The following is a 7,652-nucleotide window of genomic DNA, read 5'->3' on the forward strand; positions in this document are numbered from 1 at the left end:
AAAAGGTTGTAAGTTCAGCTTCCATTTACACAAAACAATTTAAGCTGAACACTCCACAAGACTATTGGCTTTAAGAAAAAGTATTTCCCAAGCATTGTAGATAAAAATAAATATTCTTGGTAAATATGAGTTCAGACCACGGATGAAATAAATGCTTTTTATTCATTAGTCAGTTTATAAGCCTAAAATGGAACTCTTAGCATACTTTCTCAGTTCTGATTCTTTTAGGATAAATTTGTGCATATAATTTGTAAATCCTCTGCAGAAAAATATTTTCAGGTACTTCTGAAACACATTCTTTTAATATTAAACACAAGAAAATCTTGAATATTTCCTTTAAAAGGTGAGTATGCTGTCTTATTTTAAACATTCACTGGAGAAGTACTCAATTCTAGGTAAATAATCACCTCATCAATCAAGTGTTACTATTTAGGATTAAATTTGCAAATGTACCATTTTGTGTCATTAAACATGTTTAGCATGCTGTTTTCCTCTATAAGCCCCCATTTCCCAGCATAGTGCTTAAGGTTACATGCATAAGAAATGTTTCAAAGTGAATAAAGATGGCCCAAACTCACCTCTTTACTCTTGCATCGAAATACTTCTTCTTATTGGTGTGTTATGTATACTGTATTAGAAAATGAACCTCAACCTTCTTGTCATACTGAGAGGAGACTATCTAATAAAAAGTAAATTCATTCAAGACGATCAATCCATATTCATGTAATTATAACTTTTAGAAAATCCTCTAAGTAGGCTGGGTGTGGTGGCTCATGCCTGTAATCCCAGCACTATGGGAGGCTGAGACGGGCGGATCACTTGAGATCAGGAGTTTGAGACCAGCCTAGCCAACACTGTGAAACCCCAAGCCAGGCGTGGTGGCAGGCAACTGTAATTCCAGCCAGGCTGAGGCACAGAATTGCTTGCACCCAGGGGCAGAGGTTGCAGTGAGCTGAGATTGCACCACTGCACTCCAGCCTGGGCGACAGAGCAAGACTCTGTCTCAATAAACAAAAACAAAAACAAAAAAAAAAAGAAAAGAAAATCCTCTAAGTAGCCAAACATGACTGTTGCATATGGATGCTACCTCATCAGGAATTTTCTAGGAGCCAGCTGGAAAGCTGACATTTTGACCTTGCAGTCACGGTAAATCTCTTCTCTGTTATCATCTACTTGTACCAGCAGGCAGAATACTTCTTATTACTCTCCCATTTTCTCTACTTGAAACTTTTTTTTTTGAGACAGAGTCTCACTCTCTTGCCCAGACTGGAGAACAGTGGCCTGATCTCAGCTCACCACAACATCCGCCTCCCAGGCTCAAGGGATTCTCCCACCTCAGCCTCCAGAGTAGCTGGGATTACAGGTAATGCCACTACTACCTGGCTAATTTTTGTATTTTTAGTAGAGACAGGGTTTCACCATGTTGGCCAGGCTGGTCTTGAGCTCCTGACCTCAAATGATCCACCCACCTTGGCCTCCCAAAGTGCTGGGATTACAGGCATGAGCCACCTCACCCGGCCTACTTGAAACTTTCTTAACCCACAGTTTATTGGGCATTGAGGAAGAGCTATGAAAAAAGGTATTACTTTTGTGGTTGATAATAAAATTGCAGGTCAACGTTATCTTTTATGGAAAGATTGCTGTGGCTCAGCAAATTAATTTTGAAAATGGACCTTAACTTTTATCATTAAGAAAACTATTTTTGTTAAGAAAACGAAAGGTAATTTGATACTGTGACTCTCTCAAAGAATGCAAGTATTTATTCATCCTAATTCAAATATGAAGACAAGATAAAGTCATGTAAACATGAGGTGGTGAGGAAATACAACCCTGTGGGTGTGTGCATGCACACACACACACATACCCACACACACATACACACACACTCAATATTGAGAATTATGAAAATCCCAGCCACCTACTTCACTTTCTCTGTTTCTGTCTCTCAGATGATTCAGTAAAGTGAGGAAGAGAAAGTGGATTTGCACCATAGATTATAATCCACATGGTGCATATTGTGGAGTTATCTTTAGTAATAATTCAGTTACATTTGTGTTACGCACTCACTGTTTGTTGGCATGCACATACAGAGCTATCCAGTAAACACTTCGACTAGTATTGCCAATTAATATAGTGGTGTTATGGGCTGAATTTTGTCCCACCAAAAAAGATACTTTGAAGTTTTAACTCCTAGTACCACTGAATGTGATCTTATTTAAAAATAGTCTTTACATAAGTAATTCAATAAAAATGAGCTCATTAGGATTGGGCCAAATCCAATATAGCTGATACCTTAAAAAGGATAAAATTTGGACTAAAGATAGACATGCACGGAGGCAAGAAAATGTGAAGACACACAGAGAGGACATCATATGAAGGAGAAGGCAGATTGGAATGACACATCTACAAAGAAAGGAGCACCAAAGATTGCCACCAAACCACCAGAAGCTAGAAGAGAGGCACATGCCAGATCATCTCTCAAAGCTGTCAGAAGGAACCAGCCCTGCTGACACCTTCATTTCAAATTTATAATCTCCAGAAGTTGGAGACAATAAATTTCTGCCATTGAAGCCATTCAGTTTGTGATGCTTTGTTATGGTATCTCTGGGAAACACAGATGGGTTGTGATGTGTAGGATTATTTTACAGCATTAAACTAGATCTTTGGCAGACAGGAAGTTATTGAAATACAGACTTGCAAATGAATAAATGGTACCTTTTGAGAAACCAAAAATATATACAAAACTTTTAAAAACTGGCTAGTTGTCAATCTAAATTTGACTCAGATTTCCTAAAGAACTCCATAAAATCTCCTGAGATTGCATAAAAATGAACACTCAACTCTAGTTAGACCTATTAAAATGTATCAGGACCTTTTTTGACGTTGCATGGTGTTGACAATATTAAAGATTCAATATGTTCAACAGACCTAAACCAAGGCAGAGAGGTTTCTGCAAGTCTTTTCTCTTTGTTGCATTAAAAAATAATCCATGGTCGGGCACAGTGGCTCACACCTGTAATCCCAGAACTTTGGGATGCCAAGGCGGGCGGATAACAAGGTAAGGAGATCGAGACCATCCTGGCCAACATGGTAAAACCCTGTCACTACTAAAAATACAAAAAAATTAGCTGGGTGTGGTGGCACATGCCTATAATCCCAGCTACTCGAGAGGCTGAGGATGGAGAATGGCTTGAACCCGGGAGGCGGAGATTGCAATGAGCTGAAATTGCACCACTGCACTCCAGCCTGGCTACAGAGAGAGACTCCATCTCAAAAAACTAAAACAAAAACAAAAACCATGAAAAGTATGCTTTTTAGACACACTGCTTCAATATTATATTTACTAGGCTCTTGCTATGGATGAGATACAATGCTAATGACTATTTCATAACTAGTAGGCTAGATTATACTTCAGTAAGAAACAGCCCCCAAAGCTAAATTGCATATCATACCAGGAGGTTGATTTCTTCTCCAGCAGCATATCTATCATAGGTCAAGTAGAAGCTCTGCACCAGGCTTCTTCACTTCTGGTGGAAGGGCCACAAAGAAGCTACCATTTACATTTATCTTGAGAGAAAAAAAAATGGGTGTTCTGTGAAGTCTTTGCAGACAAATATTCTGATTTGAAATTGATGCAAGTCACTTCTGTTCATAAGCAATTGACCAGAACTAATCATTTGCCCCCATCCAAACATGAGGTGGCAAGGCAATGCAATCGTACCCTCCGCCCAGAAAGCAGATACTGTAAATATTTGGTAAAGAGCACTAATAGCTGTCAAAATGATTTCACTTGCATGCATTTGGAGTTACAGAATTGTGACTCTAAGCCAAGATTATATAGTTGGAAAGTGGTGCTTCTGAGATTTGGACCCTGATCTGCTTAGCTCAAGAGTTTCTAATATCAATACTATAATATTTCTATTTTTTTTTCACATCTGAGCTTTTCTATGAAAATTGAAGTTACAGTAGAAATGGAAAGATAATGAATAAAAGATAAACAGTGGAAAATGAAATGAGTAAACGTGAAAAAAATGAAATTCTACATTTCATCTATTAGTAATTTACCCTCTTCTTTGAGATTTTATTTGGTTTAATTTTCAAGATGTAAATTTTTAAATACATTTGATATTTTATATGGATAATGCATTTCATTTTTTTATTTGTACTCAGAAAAATGCTTTTTCCCCTAAAATCACATCCTGTGCCCCACAGTATTCTATGATGATATTGCTTATTTCTATGAAACAAATGACTCCCTGCAGTATTTCAGATGAGATCGTATCAGCTTTCATAAGCTGAGACAAGTAGGGGTTGTGCACAAATGAGATCTCTGAGGAAAATCTACATACTGTAAGAAAATACTTTCAGGGACTCAATAAATAACATTTGGAGGTGATTAAATTACAACAAAAAGAATTCTTCACTCTTAGCAAGCTGTTAAAATTCAACATCACAGTACTTATTTTAGATGAAATTAAACCAAAACTCTGGATTGTAACAATCTTTGTGTTCATTTTCATTTGTATAAGTTATAAAAACTCCAGGAACTAGCTAGATTTAAAAATTACAACAGAACACTAATATTTTGGTTTGCACTAATTTACTTACAACATGATAGGGGCTATTTATCCCCTCAATATTTTCTTATATTTGTATTACTAATAAAGTATTTCTGTTTCTCTCTCTCAATATAAAAGTGAGTTAAAATGAGACTATATACAGATACCTAATCCATACTGTGAATTGCTCATACTATTAAACTATACAAATGCATCAATTAATAAAATGTTATGTGAGGACAGTTTTTAAGTCATGCCTTAGAAAGGCATTTAGATTTATTAGAATTGCCTGAATATGGGAATAGGAAAATGTAGCTCATGATATTTCTGCTTAATATGAGAAAGATCTTTATAAAATTATAATTGTCCAACAATGTAAAAGGCTTCAGTAGATAGTACTGAGCTCTAAAATCTTAGAAAGGCTTAAAGCAAAGATTTAAACATTTCCATAGAATTATTGGAGAAGGAATCATGATAGGAAACTGACCAAAGACAGATAAGTTCTGTTTCGATTCTAAGATTCTATGATTCTGCTAATCATACAATGCAAATACTCAGCAAACACCATTCAGCACTTAGCCCTTCTCATGTCTGGGCAGCCTGGCCAACCCAGAAAAAAACTTAATCAATTTCAGTAAATTCTATGAGCAAAAGATGTAGACATGGTCACCTCAAGATGTAATGTCAGTTTACCTTAGCTCTAACAAATGGAAAAACAATGATGTTGGAAGCAGGGTTTTGAACACTCTGAATCCCCACAGTAGAAGACAAAAAAAAAAAAAATGACCAAATTAAAGTGTGCAGGGTTTGAGAAAGAGGAGGTCACATTAAATGAGAAAAAGACAGAAGGTAGAGAAAAAAACAGATTATTGAAGTTGGGAAAAAGGACATCCTACTGTCAGGTTGTACCCTGTTATCAGGCAAGTGCTTTGTGAAGAATAATGAATAAAAGATTAAAAATCCCTTTTCAAAGATCGAGCTCCTACCAGCTCCCTAGGGAGGGGAGAAAGGGACTTAGCTGTTATGATGGTAACTTTGAACATCTCAGGCACTTAGCTAGCCCCCTCCTGGGCCTAAAAGACCAAATCAAGTGCATTAAATACTTAAGTTTTAAAAGCTCTCTAAGTTTTATCCTCTGAATGTGTGGATTTTAATGGTAGCTTGACAAAGTTTAATGAACAGTTCTGGGAGGATACTCAGATATACAAAGTACATAAATGTATTTTTATTATTCACAATTTAAAGTACTAAAGTACCTCTCAAATACTGTGCCATTTTAAAAACAGCTTGTTTAGAAAAAAAATGTTATGTTATTGTAAGTCAAGAAGACGAAGATTCATGAGGGCTATAAACCCCATAAAAACAAATCTGCAAAGGCCCAAAGAAAACCCCAACATATCATTAATACATTACATAGTGCCTTTCAATTCAAATATAATGACCTCAGCACAAAGGACAAAATATATATAAGAAGAGATCGATTTATACATCATTTGAATCAAGCCACTTCTATTTGACAAATTTATCAGTGCAAGCAACAGTGTACCAGGTTAACAGAGGAAGTAGAAGACAACTTACCTCATAAATATACCAGACCCTATATAGGTAAATTGATCGATTTAATTTAAAATTGATAAAAGTGCCTCTGGAAATCATCTCTCTCTCTCTCTCTCTCTCTCCTCTCTCCTCTCTCCTCTCCCCCCTCCTCTCTCTCTCTCCTCTCCTCTCTCTCTCTGTCCCCTCCTCTCTCTCTCTCACCTCCTCTCTCTCCCCCCTTCCCTCTCTCTCTCTCACCTCCTCTCTCTCTCCCCCCTTCCCTCTCTCTCTCTCCTCCCTCCTCTGTCTCTCCTCTTTCTCTCCTCTCTCTCTCCCCCCTTCTCTCTGCTATCTTTCTCCTCTTCTCTCTCCCCCTCTCTCCTCTCTCTCCTCTCTCTCTTCTCTCCTCTCTCCCCCCACTCCTCTCTCTCTCCTCTCCCTTCTCTCCTCTCTTTCTTCTCTCTCTCTCTCCCCACTCTCCTCTCTCTCTCTCTCTCTCTCTCCCCCACTCTATCTCTCTCTCCTGCCACCCCCAAAATGACTGGGCTTTGATAACAATATGCTGGAGGAAATGTGGAATTGGGTGTACTCTGATTTAAAGGAACATTTTTTCACAGATACTGGAAATTTGAGTATTGTTATGCATTTCCCTCAATGGTATGCCAGGACTTCGGGGGGCTAAGAGCTACAGCAAAAGACTATCTTTCTCTCTCTCAATATACAAGTGAGTTAAAATGAGACTATATACAGATACCTATATACAGATACAAAGCCTCCATATTTTAGTCAGCATAATCTTGAAACCTCCATCACCCCTGATATGTACCAGGCACATCTGCTTCTAGGTTGTCCATTGTCAAACTTCCTGCTGGAGACAATCTATCAATCAGTACAGCACAGCACTTGACCTAAGTGAGAAATCAAGCCAAACAAGTCATCACCAAGAAGCTGGCTCCAAATGTACAGCTTATTATTTATAACACTATCTAATAGGTTAAGCAAAACCATAATTGAGTTATTTTCAGTTTGTGTCTCTACAGATCATTGTAAATATGCTTCCCATTACAACTATTCCTTAATCTTTTATTCATTATTCCCCATAAATTTGTGAACATTCGACCTCCATTAAAATAGCATTTAGAACAACAGAAAGGTGATTGAAATGGTCATTGTTGGATTTCTTTTATGCAACAGTGAGAGATGCCTTCTTTCTTTTGTGTCATCATCGTGAGCTCACACACATAAGAACTAGGTAGGATCTGGGTGATTTAAAAGACTCTTGCTATCCAATTGGAACATATTCGGACAAGGCATTTATTGATTCTTCTTTTTCTAAGTCAGTAGGGTGGCTAAAGCAAGTATCATGTGAGTTTAAATATGGTGACTACATCATAAAGAAATGTATATTTTCATTTGTTGCTTCTAAGAAGAGACAGTGAATAAAAACAATTCATCCACAGTAATTTATCTGGCAGGCATTTAACAATTGTTTAGTTCAGAATTTCTATACCCTAGTTCAGTGAAGCTTGAAATCACAGTATTATTTCTCATTTGGCT

General features: G+C 37.3%; 1 long non-coding RNA gene across 1 annotated transcript in view; it reads right to left on the reverse strand.

The window, feature by feature from the left end:
- LOC117979352 (uncharacterized) overlaps positions 1–3,715 on the reverse strand; it is a 36,646-nt gene extending 32,931 nt beyond the window's left edge. Inside the window, exon 1 of the long non-coding RNA XR_004670110.3 lies at positions 3,453–3,715. This is a non-coding gene — a long non-coding RNA (uncharacterized LOC117979352). The remainder of the gene's footprint in view (positions 1–3,452) is intronic.
- Between the last annotated feature and the right edge of the window lie 3,937 nt (positions 3,716–7,652).

This window comes from Pan paniscus, chromosome 13 (genome assembly GCF_029289425.2).
Source record: "Pan paniscus chromosome 13, NHGRI_mPanPan1-v2.0_pri, whole genome shotgun sequence".
In the NCBI taxonomy this organism is placed as follows: domain Eukaryota; kingdom Metazoa; phylum Chordata; class Mammalia; order Primates; family Hominidae; genus Pan; species Pan paniscus.